General features: G+C 39.1%; 1 protein-coding gene across 2 annotated transcripts in view; it reads right to left on the bottom strand.

The window, feature by feature from the left end:
* znf609a (zinc finger protein 609a) overlaps positions 1–18,704 on the bottom strand; it is a 54,833-nt gene that overhangs the window by 29,160 nt on the left and 6,969 nt on the right. The window contains exon 2 of one of the 2 annotated variants that reach the window (XM_030135678.1): positions 9,750–9,837. The exons of the other annotated variant lie outside the window; for it this stretch is intronic. The gene's annotated coding sequence lies outside the window, so the exon portion shown is untranslated. The remainder of the gene's footprint in view (positions 1–9,749; positions 9,838–18,704) is intronic. 2 annotated transcript variants of the gene reach the window in all.

Raw genomic sequence — 18,704 nt, 5'->3', positions numbered from 1 at the left:
GGCTTTAAAGGAATTATTTGTAGTTTTGAGAAACACAAATTAAGTCCAATAATCAACACAATAAAACTCCCACTGCTAACACCAAAGCTTATTGTTTACATCACATCTGTGTTATGCCATCGAGTCTTCTCAAAAACTCAGCTAGTCAAAGTAACAATGCTGCATCATAATCCTCACATGCTGTTGTACCCTTTAGCTCAGTTTTTAGCAGAACAGTCACAGATTTTCATCATGTTTTAGTTCAGGTTATGTTATCAATAGCTGTGCTAAAATTCTGTTGTGAATTGTCTGATCTGTGTGTTAACGAAATCAGGGTGAAATCAGCAAATCATCACTGTAACTTTAAACATTATCAGTATACTCATCCGACTTTACCGCTTTATCAGTGTAGAAGAAACAACAGTTCGGCATCAAAAATAATTCTTTTATTTGCTGTGATGTCTCCAACAGGGCAAGAAAAGCAAATGACTGATTTTTCTTCAAATTTTTTTGTAACTTTGTTATGCTGATGGTCACTTTGTGAATAACTACAGTCATTTGTTACATTTACAGTCAACTACCTGTCTTTCCACACATGAATGGTTAGACGTAGGGGTGGGCGATATGACAAAAATACCGTATCATGATTTTTAAAAAACAAAATCACAATCTCAATTTTATCACAATTCTTTACATTGATCTTTGAGACTAATTTGCAAGATTCTGAACAGTGCAACCAAATAATGTCCTAATGTAAAACACAGCCCTGAAAGAAAAAAATGATTTAGCCCAAAGAACCTTCCAGAACATTTGAGCAATTTTGCCAACATGTGCCATGAACATAAAACATATTAAAATGTAAACAACACTGATTAAGTGCACTCTTGAACATAAAAACTAAACTGCACTGGGTTTTTGAGTTAGTTTTCAATAAACATGAAAAGTTAAAAAATAAATAAAAAATACAGAACAAAATATCAATGAAGAAATGCCTGTTTCAAATAATCCTCCAGGCTTCTGGAACAGGTGGCTGGTAGCTCTGGTTTTTCAACTGGTAATCAGTGTATTGAGTGGTCTTGGGTGGAGGAAGAAGTCCAAAATGAGAAGATAAATAATCCAGGCACTCTCTGGCTGTGGTGTGGCTGGTCTTCTAGTTCTGTTCTTGTTCTTCTCGTACTGTTTGGATGCTATCTCTTCAGCTGATTGAACATGTTCGTAGTGTTGATTTATGTTATTCTAAGAGAAAAACGCAACGGACCTGTATGTGGAGGACACACGTTGGGGATACTGCGTGCATACAGTAAGCGGCGCAGACTCCATACGCGCGCACGTTTGAGGTTTCAAAGTCTAGCATACCAATTTCACATTTAAAACAGGTTGATGTGCGTGGATGTCCACCAAGTCAAGTACGCCTAACTCTGTGGGGACCAAGTCTGAAGTTATGATAGACTCGCCCTGCCATTTTAAGTTTCACTTTCACTGCACGCCCTCATTGTGTGGTACATGTGGCATGGAATGCACCCCCATATAATACCCCTCACTCCCCGATTCCACGATCTCTCTGCTTTGTTGGATCGTTGATACGGTCTAATCCTTCACGATCTAATATCATCATATTGCACACCCCTAGTTAAACGTGGCCTAGTGAGACCACCTACTTCTCATTTACTGTGTGTTGGACTTGAGCAGCCTGAAGCTGGACACTGAAGGGCAGACTCAAGGCTACAGAGCTACACTCTCTGTAGTGGTCCAAAGTGGCACGTCAGAGTTTACGACAGGTATCTGCAATAGAACACACATCTTTTCTACCAAAACTCTTGCCCTTGTAACACTTATAATTGCAGATCATTTTTTTGAATATTCAAAGTAGTATCATCAATATGTCAATTTTTCATTAACATGAGCCTGCTGTGAATGAATCCACATTTTGTATTACTTAACACAAAAATCAACATTACTTTCTTACAAAACACCATCTACTTTCCAGCTGTTTGTCAGGAAAACAGGCCACAACCAAGCAGGCTGACCTTTGACCCTGAGTGGCGGGAATGTTACTCAACACCCTAAGTGCTCAGTCCAGCCAATCAGAGGCTGAACCCAGGTCCGCCCAGCTCCATCTAACTGGACGAAAAGCCAGATGGCCAGACAGGAGGGGGGCAGCGCTAATCCTGCTGCTAATGACAACTTCAAATGCTCTGACAAACACACTGGCCTCACAGACAACACAAACTGAATCCCCAACACAACACAGATCACACTCAAAAAGAAAACCCATAAAACTAGCCTTGTGAAAGATGAGAGTAAAGGCCTTAAATGAGTTCATGACTTCAGCAGTGAAAAGGGACAAAAATCTGGGGAAAAAAATGGAACTTAAATTTTTCTGTAGTATCATGACACACCAACAATTTCTTTTACAAACACTTTGCATCCAGGGCTGTGCAATATGATGACATACCACTTGATGATAGAAAAACATGTTTATTTTGTAGAGTCGCAACCCACACTCTTCACAGCAATATTTTTCCTCCTGTGGATGACACTTAAATTCTTCCACTCTGCATGAATAGAGCCCAAAACTATGCATGAAGCAAACACAAACAAACATGAAGAAGGGTGAACATGACAGTACATTATAATTCTGAACAGGAGGACTAAATACACTTTCCTGCTATACTCCATTTGGTATTTTACATACCAGAATATTTATGTTTGGCTTCGATGTTGATCCTTTTCATCTGTTAGTCCTATATTTTGGTTGTGAGTATAGATTAAATGTTTTTTAAATATATTTTGTAACTTGTTCAACTGAAAATTCGTACATTTGTAAATAAATCTTATGAGTTACTTAGCAAGGGTGAAATTTAAAATGTGTTCATGTGAAATATCTATTCATTTAATCAACAGAAAATGTGCCATATGTATCGCTACAATGTATTTACTGTTATTCGGGTATGAAATTACCTATATCTGCAACTCCATCCACATTTGTAAACAATATTCATGTGAAACTGAAATCAACACTCATTCTAGTCATCATTTATGCATTTAAAAAAAAAAAAAAAATCTATGCTCATTTTACTCACTCAATCTGATTATCATGGATAATACTTCAAATGCTAAATGTTACTTGAGAAATGCTGACTCAACAGTTTAGAGGTACACGGTGTATCTCTGAATGGCAGCTGTGTTATGCGATAATCAGCCAACATGGACTGGTCTTTATTTTCTACACTGAGCCTCTGGTGTTCAGACTTAAGTGCTTATTCTTTAGCTGCTTGTGTTAAAATGACTGAGTGGATTAGCTGGGGGCCTCCAGACTGGTGAGCTGCTCTCAGATCAGACTTTCTGCTCAACTGCCTCTAATGCCACACTTAATTAAAGCCAGCGTCGTGGCAGGACCTCCACAGGCTGCCCACTCATCTGAGCACCCCATCCCGCTGTCAGCCAGAGAGGAGCCTCTTTATATGGAAATGAGCCTGGGATGCTCCGGCCGCGGTAGCTGAGCCAAGCCCTTCACCAACAGCAGGACAAATCATCCGGCCCGCACCGATGGAAACTTGGCTCACTCCATTCCACAACTCAACACAGACTAGACTGAACGCTAGCAAGCATCTTTTGACTCCACCAGGCAATAAACTACACATCCCAGGCAGGGTGAATCCTCGCCCAGATATTAACACACTGTCAGTGCTGCTGGTGATTTAGACCAGGCTGTGCTACGCCGCAGGAGGAGGAAGACGAGGCTTGGAAAATGCCAGTTACAGCTGAGCTACTTCTGCTACACTGGCTCTGTGTGGACTGATGGTGAACTGGCTCTGGGTAGATCTGAGTCGAAATTTACTTGGGTTTTACAGGTGGATGATAGCAGCCGATAGTAAGTCAAAACTAAAGGTTTTTAGAGATCCTCACTGTTAATCAGCAGTTGAACAATTTGGCAAAGTAATTAATAAATAGTTATGTACAGCTTTGTGGGTTCTGTATACACAAGAAACCCCTATGACTAATCTGAACAATGCAGAGAACAAGTAGTATTTGGACACAAAACAACAATTACACAGAAGAGTTGAGTTGTACTCCAGGTACTGCTCTGCATTCACACACTGACCCCAAACATACTGTATTTAAGGCTGCTCTATCAGCCATATAAAAAATCCAAATTAGGCCGAAATGTCACAAAAACTGTCAAAGATCGTAAAAAAGTTTTTACACTCTCATGAGGTGGATTTTGAGATGTTTCGATATATAGAAGTGTAGCATAAAAGTGTAATAGAAACACATTTTGTGCATTTTCACCCATCTGTGCACGGTGGTTTTGCTCAGGCCAAACGTTTCCCCTATGACCCTGAATTCAGAACAGGTCGCTAGTTTGTAAAGGGCAAGAGCCACTCATGTTTGTGTAGGAACTGCTTCCCAAGTGCATGACAAGTCTGGTGCCATGAAAGGTTCAATATCATCACACAGTTCATTAAATGTTGCCCGGGTCATTCAGAAATTCTGCATCCACAACTCGTTGGTGAATTCCTGATGTACAAATCTCTCCAAGAAATCCATTATGTGTAGCCGCTGCCATAAATAAGGACTTTGCCTTGGGTGATTATACGTTCCCTTCTTCTTTTGTTCAAGGCAGTCACTGCAACAGCAGTAGATGAACCAACACTACAGTGCCAACAGTGTGGAGGTTTGGCATGGAACTCAGTGCATCCATCTTCCTTAAACTAGCGTCTTAAAGAACTATACAGTATTTTACGAGAATTACGATATGTTGCAAAACAGGACGTTACTAGAGTCCTGCATCAGAAGCCAAACACCCTTCAATAGAAACACCTACAAGTACAAAATTGAAGAAATATTGCTTCTATTTTGTGGAAAACTGTAATGGAAGCCAAGCTAGTGACAGTGTGCAGGAAGAAGGCGTTTACAAGTCACTGTGTGAACAGAGTGTATTTATAGCGAGCACAAATACTCTCAGCAAAAAAAATACCTGCTGAGATTAATTTAATTTGTTTAGGTGTCCATTCAATAACGACATTAAAACTTCCCAAACTGCATTTAATCCTGGAAATTAAAAGATATGTGATACCTTTGTTCAAAGGACAGGACATAAACTCACTAATAGCGAATTTTAGCTGTGCTGAAATTTGCATAAACTGTAAATATTCAGAAATCAAAGCTAAAACCCCTCATTCATCTAAATCAGCTTGGGAGATGATTAAGGATGGGTACTGAATGCTGGTACTAGACGGGCCCTGGAGACAAATATGTACCGATAACGTGCTGCGCACTTTTAATACCCCTCGGCCAAATATGGTGTAAGATTCTGAACAAAGTTACAGCCCTATAATTTAGATTAGATTGTCTTTGTGTAAAATTTATTACATACATATTTATATTTGAAAGTATTCAGATATAACTGCACAAGGCCATTTGACCTTGAAAAAGTAGGTCAAGGTCATCTATTTTCAATAGGCTTCTGCTCCATGCCAAGATGCATCCACAGTATAAATATGATGCAGATATGTCAATGCATTCTTCAGATAATGTGATTACATCATTGAATAAACAGACAGATGACAAAACGATTGCAATGCCCCTAGAAACTAGAGTACCATTGAGCTTAAATGGTTTTCTCAGTGGTTCTGGAGAATGACAAATAGAAATATAGGTTACATAGGTTATATATTACAGCAACACAAAAGTCATTTAGCATTTTTTTATTCTTTAACTAACTAAAATTAATAAATTAATTTCTGACCAAGGCTTTGGTCTGTGATGCTTTTTTTTTTTTTTTTTTTATAAATACTCAGACCCAATCAGAGACCTGGGTTTGGGTCAGTTCTTTGTTACACACTGCAGCTCTGAGCAGCTCAAACACTTAAGAGAGAGAGGCCAGTGTTCACAGGAGAAAACCACGGGGAAGTGTTCACTTCACTTGATGACACAAGTCAGACAAATCTTTGCATATTCGTTCGAGTGGAAACACAAGTGACCCGTCACAAAACCTACAGAAATTCAGTGAAGTATATGCGACAAAATACACAGTTGGACGTAAAACTCCGTTAATCTGTCTGCTCTGTTTATCTTATGCACTGCTATGTTAGCAGCCTGGAGCACATACACAAATAGGAGCTAATGATTAAAAGTGACTGGTGATGAGCTAATGCTTTGCTTTGGGTTAGTTAATATATTTAAGGTAAAATGGTCAGAGCATCACCTGATCTATTGTTCATCGTGTCAGAGGGAGGATTTGAGAGATCTGGAGGCTGCAACAAATCTTCAACACTGACAAAATACAGTTTAACACTTAAAAATGATGAGTGAGGGGAGGAGGATTATTGTTTGGAAGGACAAGCGTGATGGCGTTTTCTCTCGAGCAGAGGCTGCAACTAATGGGGGAAGCATGTGCGAGCTCTGTGCCAACTAGCGGCTGCTAGTACAAAGCTCACTCCTACAGTGGATTTCCACTCGTATTTCAAAACAAAAATACTCAGGAGCCGTGATTTGTAATGCAAACTACTCTCACAATGGTGCAATGGTAGGTTTTACTGTACTGTAAAATAATTTGTAAATAATTATTTACATTAAGAAAATCACAAAATCAGAATCTTTGATAATAGTTTAAATTAATGCTGTTGCACTTTCCTTCTAAAGAATAATACTTGCATATTAATTATGTAGGCCTACAGCTATTTCCAATGAGAATATAAAATGAATGATTTTGTTCACAAACTGAGCTGCAACCTGAACCTAAAAAAAGAACCAATGACAATTCTCATTCGATAAGCAGCACTGATAAAAACAGTAGCATCTATAAATTTCTAACGATACCCATCCATAGAGATAATGCACAAAAGAGTCAAGAGGATGACAAAGATGAAGGAGGAAGATTTAAAATGTTGAATGATCAGATAACTAAGACTGTGTTGCCTTGAGCAACATTTAAAGTGGCTAATGTGAACGATGAGGTGGTTCTCACTGAGATGTAATGTGATACAAACCTTAAAGAGCTCTTTCAATCAGACTACATCTGATGCCACACTTAACATGGTGGGTGTTTCTCTGAATACATATTAATATGCCAAGTCTTCTACTCAGTTTTAAAAAAAAAGCTTATCACCTAAAAACACCTGCTCTAACAGCTCTTGCATTATGGTTTTGTATATTACCGTGTCTTTTCTCTGCAGAGAACCGCAGTAGTGTGAAAACACTACTCTGACCCACCCAGTCTGTGGCTAATTTTCCACCACCAGCTGGACACGCAGGACTAGAGTCAAGTTTTTGTTTTCAGTGTATAATAAATCTCATAATCCACAGACTACTTTGACTACTCGGGCAGCCTGTGAGGTGTTTACGCTGTGTCTCAAAATGATGACTGATGGCTGTGAACTGCAGGGGAGACAAACAGAGTTAGTCTTCTGTTTGGAATTTCTTGTGGCTGCCAAATGTTCCCCTGCTGCCAAAGATTTTTTTTTTTGGTTGGCAGAGTGCAGAGCAGGAGATGAACCAAAATGAGACGATAATAAACACGTGTAACACCCACTGAAGAAATATGACAAGACGGAATATTAAATCGTACCTTTATGGTTGTATAATTACTAATAAATGTCTGTGTGGTTATCATCTGCAAAAATATGGGCAAAATGAAGGAAGGTAGAAAGTAATATTTGAGTCACTTTGACAGCCTGTATAGACTTACTTTAATGTATTTAAAGGCAAACAGAAGCAGTGAGGGGAATGTATGGGCTACTCTTAATAAGATGCACAAGCACAGTATTCACAGGTTCCATCAAAACATGACATATTTCTTAGTAATTCTGTGCAGACATTTAAAATCAAAACTGTATAATATCTAAACTCCAGTGCACAAATATGCACAGGGAGAGCATGTATGAAGTGGCCATGTTCAAGTGGACTGACAATGTGCAGGCACGTAATGTTGCAACAATAAGACCAATTCTGCATTTATGTTACAATGATGGAACTGTTATTACAAGCAGCCGAACAGGGAAAAACCTGCCTCACTTGTGACTCACAATCAGATACATGTGGATATCTCAGTTAAAACATCATAGCTTTCATGTGTCAACATAACACACCTCAACATACTATCACCACAGCAACTTTACTTCAAGGTAAATAAACATCTATCACAATCAGACCTAAAAATATGTGACAAATTTAAGGTTGCGCACATGTTGTTTTGCATTATGTTCTGTTTAATCATGCTTGTAGTTCAGTTCATCCTGTTATGTGATGATTACCTTTATGTCAGAGAAGCAAAGCTATCACACTGAGAATGGAATATGTCCCTAGGGTGTTGACTACCCTACTCTGTTCGCACACACAGGGTATGAATAAGCATTAAAGCCTAGGTTTAAAAAAAATAAATAGACTCAAGATTTTTGTAACAAACAAACCATCAATCAGTCATAGTCAGGTCCAATCGTGCACTTTTGCATAATTTTGCATGATATATTGTGATCATATTTATAAATAAGCTTAGAAAAAAAAACACAAAACAAATAAACTTTTGTGGTGAACACATGATTTCTGATTTTAAAAAGGTATCTCAAGAGAAGAAGAAGAAAAAAAAAAACACAGTTTATTTGGGCTTGTATGGTATCTCTTCTCTCCAGAAAGGCAGACAAATCTAAGCAGAGGTGCTGTGCAAAAATGAAAAAAGTGCTACACCAAAGTCTTATAATACAAGGGAAACCCTGGAAATGACTGTGATGGTGACAAAACTACTAAGTGAGATGTCAACATAGCAGCAGCTCTCAGTGTTCCAGTAGGATAAAGCCCTGTAGCAGTGCAGCTCAGCACTCAGATTTATAGATGCCCTGCTCCTCCTCCACACTACACACTGAATGTTTGTAACTAATGCTGCAGGGCCTGGTTATGTTGCATAACAAAAACTGGACTAATATTACTGAAATAACAGAGGTACTTAATATCCCAACACTGAAAGCTAAGGAGGATATGATCTCATGCCCCTTACAATGAAGACGGACGGTATTCTCGCACACACCACCCACCTAGTAGAAAAAGTCGCTAGTTCACCAAGTGTGTATTCAGTGTGCAATAAAATCCCAACTTTTTTAGCAAATGGCCTACTAAAAAAATAAGATATACAACATATGTGAGCTTCTGTAAGCCATACATAAAGGTAGGCTTACCATTAAACACAGATGAATTGTGGCTTTTCATGGAATTTTCAGATGGCACTTAAAAAAAAAACAACACACACACGTGAGCAGCAGCACTCTTATAATTTGAATTCGACGTGTACAGCTTTAGACCTATAGCTATACACAAAGTTGTAAACCTTTAAAACTAATTCTCTGCTGAATAAAATACTAGCAAAAACGCTACAGCAAAAAGGCTGTGAAGCTGTTCAGGCAGACATCTGCATCAATGCAGCTTCCTGTAATACTCACTGCCAATATAAAATATTTATATGCACAGTCAAAGTGAGGCACAGAAGACTTTAAATTCTGATAAAACCTTGCATAGAAAGCTGCCTGCCAAAGCTTGTTTCTGACTGAATCAGCATTCAGTGAAGAGGAAGTCATCTGTCTGTAGAGGAGAGTCCACCTCATATCTGTCTCCCCATTTATACATCAGTCTGCACTATCCTGTGTATACAGATGAGCTCTAGACCATGACTGTTATCTGACACCAACCACAGTTTGACTAGTTTAATAAGACAGCTTTTATTATCAGACATAGTTCAGAATGGAGCTACATTAAAGGAAAAAAGCTTATTTTTGTACCTGAATTGTGACAGTCAATTGTCAAGTCAATTCACCGAGGACACAGTTCAGTCCTATTTAGAAGAAACTGGACTTCAGCATCAGGTACCTGTGGGAAATAAAAGAAATGGCACCACACACAACACAAGGCAACAGTGAAAATCTTCATGTTGTATGATTAGGGATGTATCAGTGCATTGATTGGTGATTATATTAATTGTATACATACTCCACTGATTTGCATAAAAGGTGTTTTCACACCTGAATTTTGTTCCGATTCAGGGAGTAATGTATTACAATGTAATAGAGTGCTGTGCATCAGCTTGTTTTGGTTCATGTTCACACTGCTTCATGCCCCCAACACCACGTCCACATAAAGGCAGAAGCCCACTGTCCGATTATGTCTGGCAGTGGTACTTTATCAACAGAGCCACTCCGCTTTGTGGTAATGTTTGCTACATCGCAGCATATCATACTCTGAGTCGGGCTCGGTTGTGTGTGTGTTTGGGGGGGGGGGGGGATGCCCCCTTAAACAAACATCCTGCCCCCTCAAATTAAAGTTTCTGAAGGTAGGGAAAAGGAAAATGAGCTGCACAACAGCCAGAGACTTAGAGGAATTAGTAAAGTGTCTTGAGTTTCACTTTGACTTTGTACGGTCATATGATCTATGTGTACTCATTGTGAGGTGTGTACAGTACGGAACAACCCCCCCCCCCACCCCCCACCCCAGACAGCACGTGCACCCTTCAGATTCCTGATTGCCACTTTATATATGACTATCTGCAGCCGGACCCGCTCAGAGTGGTAGAGAAAATTGTAGTGGTCTATTTCTATCACTGTGGTCATGTTCACACTGTAAACAAACCGCTCCATGGAATGATAGCAACTGAGCTGAGACCACCTCTTCTAAGCAGTCTGAGCTCGGGTGTTTTGTTCTGGAATGGAGCATGATTATGGCTTTCACATATGCTTAATGGAACAGAGCCAAAGACTTGTTCTGGAACTACGGCTCCAATCGATCCAGGTGTGAAAACAGCGTAAGAGTTGTACTGTTTATATTCATTCTCATTTACACTATTTCACACCCTCAACCAAGAACAAATTAAGACCAGAAAAGCCCAAGACTGTTAAATAAAACTGTGTCATGTTTCTGCTATATACATTTTAATGTTTCGGAATTTTATGACCCGTCATAAAGTTGCAATTACACGACTCTAGAGTTTTGATTTATAAATAAAGCTTGAGTAAGACAGAAAAGTGGAAGTCGGAGCATTATTTAACATATATTTTAGTTATTCTATTAATTGTTTATTTCAACATCCAATAAAAAATTACAATGCAATGTTTCAATTCTTTAAGTGGGCAATAGCTAATATATAACTCATTGTCTTTGATTATATGTAGTTTGTCAGTTAGGTAAGTGAACAGAATCGAGACAAAGGGCAATTAGAAGTAGTGTAATGTTTGCATAGTCTTTGTAAATACACAGTTATACTGCAATTACTCAGAAAATGTATTTTTAATCAAATACAAATTAATACTAAAACATCTATAAATAGTTTATACATTTTAAAATTGATCCAATTAGAAATTCTTTATTAGTAATGTTATGTTAATGATATCAAAAATGTTAACTGCTGTCCTTATGATGGTATGCATCATGCAATGATAGAAAAACATCCACTGTGACGTGTTCTGCTCTGATGTTTAATTTGTTGCATCACAAATCATAGTTTTTTTGGTTTTACTCATTTGGACTACAGTTGAATGATTAATGCTATTTTTTGCTATCACTATATGACTGTACATGAAACTCATTGAAATACATTGCCTGAATGTAAAGAATAAGAAAAAAAAAAGTATTTGTGTGCCATATATTCACACTGGGTATGCAAAGTTTTGACCAGATGCAGTCCCAGAAACATGGGTCATTCAAGTCCAGGCTAGCTGCCAGCAAGCAGGACATTTGCATAAAGGAAGCACAAACATACATGGAGAGAGTGAACTTCACACAGAATGTGACAATATTTATTAGTTATCGTTTTGTAGTTTATATTTTGTTGCAAGCTTGATTGAGAATGAATTAGGCTATATACAAGTAAATGCATTTTATGTATTAAGTATGATTAAAAATGTAAAGGTTGCATTGATTAGTGATTAATGGTAATGATTGCCCTCATGACCTTAAGGGTACGTATTACTACCTGAATGTGAAATATTGTAGGTGGTTTTGGTCATATCATAGTAACTGAACTTGTTTGAGAATGGAAGTATGCTGTGTAAATAAGGATGTAACGTCCACAGATCAACTGACTCCAAACAAGGACCATATCGGTTCAGCCTACAGTTCAACATAGACTTTTCACCTGGGAAAAGTAATTTTCTTATCAAAATGGGTTTGTCTGCACTTCTCCATTGAGTTGAAGAGCTCTCATAACAATAAATATGATTAATTATAGTATGCTGTGACTCACTGAAGAACCCATTTGTGGAAAGAAGCAAAGCAAGTGTTGGGCTGAAGAAAGGAATCCGGGGGCTCATGTACAAAGACTTGCATGGATTTCAAACTGAAACCTGGCGTGTGCCCAAATCCAGAAAAGTCCGTACGCACAAAAAAATCCAGATGAACAAAACTGTGCGTATGCCCGAATCCAAGCACATTTCCTTTGTACATCACAATCAGTGTGGAATTGACCACATATGTTGGAGTACCAGACTCCTCCCTCTCCACACCCATACTTAAATATGCAAATCAGCATAAACAGGGTCTGCAGGTGGGATTCCCTCTGGGATTCCCCTCTCTGCATGATCAGATGATGACATCAAGGTGAACACGAACCGGAGCCAAAACAGGCGGAAGGAGAAAAGACGAACTCACCCCATTTGAGCAGAGAGTCGCCACTATTTTGAATGACACTGCTCTCACAGGGGTGACTCGAATCATCCCCAAGGTAAATATATATTTTGTATTTGTGTAACTCACACATTTGTTCTTTCTACAGGTCACTCAATAGTCTGATCACAGCCAAACAAGATAAAGGTTCATACGCAGTCATGCCAGGATATCAAAGAGGAAATCAAAGACTTTGACTTGTGTTTAATCACTCCATTTATTATTTCCCAAAAGACACTGAGACAGAAGACAGTAAGACGCAGTCTCAGCCTGTCACAGACAGTGGGATTTCTCTGGTCCAACAGCCAACTGCTGATGCCCGTCCTCAGCCGTGTCTTCACAGGGCTCGTGACTGCGACTGAATTACGGTCGCATTCGCCTGAGAATTTCGGTAGTGCGACTGTTTTTGAGATTACGATCGCACGGTGCGCCAATAAAAAAATGAGCGAAAATTAATATGTGCGCCTAGAATAATGGCTGCAGAAGTAACTCGTCAGCTGAAAATAAACAAGCTCCACGCCCCGCTGACTGAAGCGGAAAATCTAGTCCCCGCCCCCTCGCGTGCGCAGGCGGCATAAACAAAGGGATCAAATAACTCCACCGACGTTTGAAACAATCTCCCGCCAAACCCGGTTAGTAGCGCTGGCGTTGTTCCAAGTATTTTCCCATGACGTAATGTATCCTGCAAGTCAGATGATCATGTTGCGCGAATCAACTTGCTACACGATCAGCTGACCGTAACCAGCGAATCGAGGGGCTAATGAATAAACAACAAGCGGTATCCAGACGTGTACATGATTCGTCAAAAGTTTCTTCCTCAAAAGTTGGTTGTTGCAAATAATGGTGTGATTTGTCTTTCTTCTCCAAGAACCAACTAAAGTATATACCACACATTGACAATTGTTTTGCACCTGTGTCAATGTAAGCTTTTTCTTTCATACTCTATTCAAATACTTTATTCTAGGTTGTTAACATTGCTTAAATACATATAGGAATATTACTTGGTATGGCCAAGAGTTTTGCTTGTTCTCCAAATTTTTTATATAATAGTGGTGCGCCTAGATTTTAGCCTGTGCTCCTAACTTTTTAGGGTTAGGAGCACAGTGCTCCTAACTTTTTAGGGTTAGGAGCACAGTGCTCCTAACTTTTTAGGGTTAGGAGCACAGTGCTCCTAGGTCAAAAAGTTAATTTTGAGCCCTGCTTCACCCATGCTACCCCGAGTCACCACAGGACATCGCGACGGCAATCGGTGGCATCAATGAGTGCCTGGACCGACTTATAAATGTTCCCACAGATATTAATATTACATTAAATGCATTTATCAACAAGTGAATTCTGTGTCCATGCCAATCGATTGGCACTGATGGGTCCAGGGTCTGGTTCTGGTGGGGGGGATGTGCTGCTCTGGCAGTAGGATGACGTGCTGGTGTGTAAACTGTTTAACTGTGTATCTCTGATAGGCACATCAATTGGAGAAATGACCTTTGTCACATTATTAACAGTTTCTCAGTATCACCTCTAAGTGTCGCCACCGATGGTTCCAAAGCACTAGAAACATGCGTACACCAGCTATGAAGTTGGCGTGGAGCACCGCTCATTTCCACGGTCATGTCACTCTTTGTACATCTGAACGCAAGCGTGGAAAAGGGCATACACCACATTTATGTACATTTGCAACCTTTGTACATGAGGCCCCTGGTATTTATGGTAGTCATCTGATTTTGTTTATGGTGACGATCATCCTCAGTCAGATGTACTAAAATAATATATCACTAGAGTACATGGTAGCTCATTAAGAGCAGGCAAAAACAGAAGCAAACGAGGAAGAAACTGACAGCTGCACCACAGCTTTTGCAGTCAGACCGCTTTTAATCATATTCACAGCACTGCAGCTTCAAGGCAAAAAGCACAAGAGGTATAAATACCAAATCCAGCATCAGCCTGCAGTCTGCAGCTGTCAGCACTGAACATCCAGTCTGACCATTCTGCTGGCAGTAAATCACAGCCGACTAAACCCCTGAAAACGGCCGCTCACATCTAGAAAGATGCTACAACTATAGAGATAAATCTGAAAAGCAATTTCCAGCCACAACTGAGTTAAAGGCTGTTTCCCACCAGCAGTACCAAGGTACATTTGTTCACAAGATGAGATGTAGAGGAGGAGGAAGGAAGTGAAAGTTAAACCACTACACCAGAGTCTGTGAATCAGGTTTCTCACTCTCTAAATAAAAAGGAACATCCTCCATCTGTGGATATAAGTTTCTTCAGAAAAAAAGAAAACTCTAACCTGTGAGCTTTGTCAGGCAACTCATTGCCAGAGGTGGAAACACCCGCATCCTGTTTCAGCATGCAATGCAAAATGCCTGATGAGCATGTTGACTTTCAAGCTTTATCTGTATTTGAAGCCTCCAAAATAATATTTGTGCCCCCCAAATTCATGTTATTATCAAAAGAATCATCATGAACATCTCACTGGTTTTATAAAGCAGGCTGACCCACTCCATGTGATTATCATATCTTTAAACAGTTAATCCACCACTGAAGCACAACACAATAGCAACTTTGACGCCTTGAAATGTAAATCCGAGACAGGCACAAATTCAACAACCCACAAACTCTACCACCAAAACAATGAAATCTCTAATATGAGGACGCCCAGAGCATTTGGCTGGTGCCTGAAAAAGAAACCAAACCCTCAAACTACGCACTGTCTCACTGTTGTCGGTCATGCAGTCTCGCCTTCTCTGTCTGGATCGACTGTTGACCTGTGCAGACAGAACGAGCTGCAGGGTCCAAAACACCTCATTTAGAAGCTGTTGGGTTTGGCTCCATGCCAACAGAGTTTCAAGTGAAACACCCCTGAAACTGTGAAAGTGGTCCAGTAGAATTCAATGCGAATGGGTGTTAAAGTACTGGATACATTTACTGTTCTGAGTTATCATTAATTAACCACAATATTAACATATTTATAGAGAAAAAAAATGAACGTGCAGAGCAACTTGTCTACATAAGAAGCTAGATAAAATTATTATGAGTATACAGTAACTATCAAATAATTGTGTGACTGGTGTTTCATCCTCTTACAGTTTGGTACATAAAGAGAATATACAGTAGCCAAGATTGATGGATGTAATCCATATTATATATTTCACACCTGGAGACCTTAACTTGGAAGCAGCTACTAACATGCCATGTTAAGCTTAACTCAAGCTAAAAGACCTGCCAGCTCCTGTCAATAGGAAATAAGGAAGATATCTCAGACTCCCAGTGAATTACGATGGCAAGGGAAAGCGAGTGGAGTGGATTGGATGAGAATGATGTGTTGGAGTTGTGGGAGTATGTGTGGAAACTCATCTAACACATAAACACACAGAAAAAGAGGAACATGTTTACACATTTTTTTTTGGCGAGGGCTGAGCCTTAGCTTTGAATGTTTAAATATAGCCTGTGGCACAAACTGAAACAGTCCTCATGCTCAACTTTTATAACACAAGACATGATTTTCAGTGTCATAGCAAATTGTGACCTGTTGCTTAAAAAAGTGAAAGAAGTCATCACTACATAAAAATATGTGTATGTTCACCAATTAGATGCATTATTTACTTCAGGGGGAGTGAACAGCAGCAGATCAAACAAACTGTAACCACTCTCAAATTAAATGAAAGAGAAACCAAGTCTTGTGCATTTGGAATTTTTGGTGCTTTCTCTGATGTACCAATCCATGACATCGGTAAATTGTTACAGACCTGCCGGGAAAAGAAAACTGTCCAAACTGGCTCAGCATTCCAGTAGTTTTGCCCCCGTTTTACATATGGCTTTATGTTGTACTGTACACATCAAATGTCCAGCAGATCAGAACTTGCAAACCATTACCCAAAAGGTCTCCAACCATTTTGCAATTACAATATAAATGCATTTTTTCCCCCATATATCTTTTTGGTGGCCCACTCAGGCGGTTTGTCCTCTGTTTTTTCCATCAGAATCTGACAAAGACGTGACAAATGCCTATCGGGTGATTAATTATGTTAAAATAAAGAAAACATGATTATTTTAGGGCAAAAAATAAAAAGAATATTAACAAATACCATGACCATCCATGGTCCATCTCAACCATCCCAAATGCCAAAGCAGCGTATTTTTCTGACTGTATTTTAGAACAGGGCATGAATAGTGAGCAGCAGAGAGCCGTCATCAGCAGCTGTGTGCAGCCTCCATCCATCACGACTCTCTTTCTTCTTGGCATTACAGAGGACACTCCATCTTATTGATTATCCGGCGGGTGTGCAGCTCACTCAGCTGCTCTGTGTTCATCTGGCAGCAGACTGCAGAGCTTTAACAGCACACTGCACAGCAGTAAATGCACAGTTAAACTCGTGCTACTGAATTAAAGTGACCATCTGCGAGGCTTTCATTTAATGTCTGTCCACCTCTATGGAGAGCTAAGAACATGATACTAGGGTAGATAAATCACATATTCCTGCCCTGTCAGTATACCAATGGTGAATTGTTTAAAAAAAAAAAAAAAAAAAAAGCAGAAATTTCAGATTAATCTGTTTAGAGTGTGAAGAATGTTCTCACTCACTTGACTTCAATCTTAATACTGCAGTGTAATTTTCAATTTTGTAATTGGTGCTTAAGAGAGCACACGTTTTCATCATCTGTGATGCAACAAAAATAAATAATCCAGATCCCAATTTCACAAAAATTCAATGTGCCCTCGTGTACTTAGTAGTTCTACATTCACTTAGTGCTCCTCACATTTGATATGTCAAAATGTGTGTCCATCAGTGAGTTTACAGACATATCTGTAGAGATCGTGCACCATCTTTGGTAACCAAGCAGACATTTTGAATCAACAGGATATCTACAGGATTCATCCTGTCACTGAAAACCTAGATGGATGACAAGTTAAAAGTAAAGACTTGGTGGGAGAAAACTCTCCAGGGTGACAATGCCTCCATCCATAAGATACAAGGGTCCACTGAATGTATGATGAAACTGATGATTCATATGACACAACCTTCACACTCCCCAGAGTTCAGCTGAACTGAAAACTTTTAGATTTTGGACATGTTTTAAAACAAAGCGCTACCACATCCTCAAAACACTCAATGCAGGAATGTGTTCTGGTAGAATGGTGTTCATCAAGGCGCTTATGTATACTACTAGTGTTTATTAAAAATGTTTGTACATGAATTAATAATTTTCCTTCCAAGGATTACTTCTCATAACTATTATTCTTTCCTTTAAATTTTACAGTAGGAAACATTTTTCCTCACAAATGTTTAAATCTTTCCAAAGTTTAACATCTGAATAAAGGCTAGACTACGCCACACTGGAGTCTGTGCACTGTTGACAAAATTTTATGTAGTCACATTAAAAATTTCTCATTCTCCTTCAGTTTAAATCTCCATAAAAATTTTGTCATAGAAAATATTACAAGTTCAGCAGCTTTGGTAGTTTATCACACTTTTAGCTCAGCCATGGGTGTCATGAGCCAACAAAGATTGTGCGAGGTTTTTTTTCCAATGAACATCACTGACGCAGTGATCATACCATCATGTCACTGTTGGATTTTACACCAATCCACGCTCCTAGATACATTTTAGAGTTTATACACTTATTTTTAGTCATGACCGGGACTGAAATGCTCATATTTTCAAGCTGTGGAATGTGCACTTCATTGATTGTGCCATGAAATCAAAGACACTTTTAATCAAAAGTGATATCATGATTATTTTGTTTTATATTTACATCTCATATTTATTGTGCTGTGCTTCTATGTCTATTTTTGACACCATTATACAAAATTTCATTGTTTGCCTTATTTAAGATGACAATAAAGCTATTCTATTCTACTGCTAACTGATTAAAATCAAATGACCATTGAGAATATAGAGGGCAAAGAAATCGCCACAGCCATGCACTGCTCCTGCTCTAGATCCACCACTTCACGTCTCTCTGTCTTTATCTATCTTAGTCTCTCATATAGGCAGAGTTCAGTCAGCGGTCAGGAGATGCAGCAGTGTAACTTCTGTTTAAACTGTATTGCCTTTATTCCCAGTCACTCTCTCACTTTGCAA

Source organism: Sphaeramia orbicularis, chromosome 6 (genome assembly GCF_902148855.1).
Source record: "Sphaeramia orbicularis chromosome 6, fSphaOr1.1, whole genome shotgun sequence".
NCBI classification, from domain to species: domain Eukaryota; kingdom Metazoa; phylum Chordata; class Actinopteri; order Kurtiformes; family Apogonidae; genus Sphaeramia; species Sphaeramia orbicularis.
Note: the sequence above shows the minus strand (reverse complement) of the source record. Positions and strands in the feature narration are given on the sequence as shown.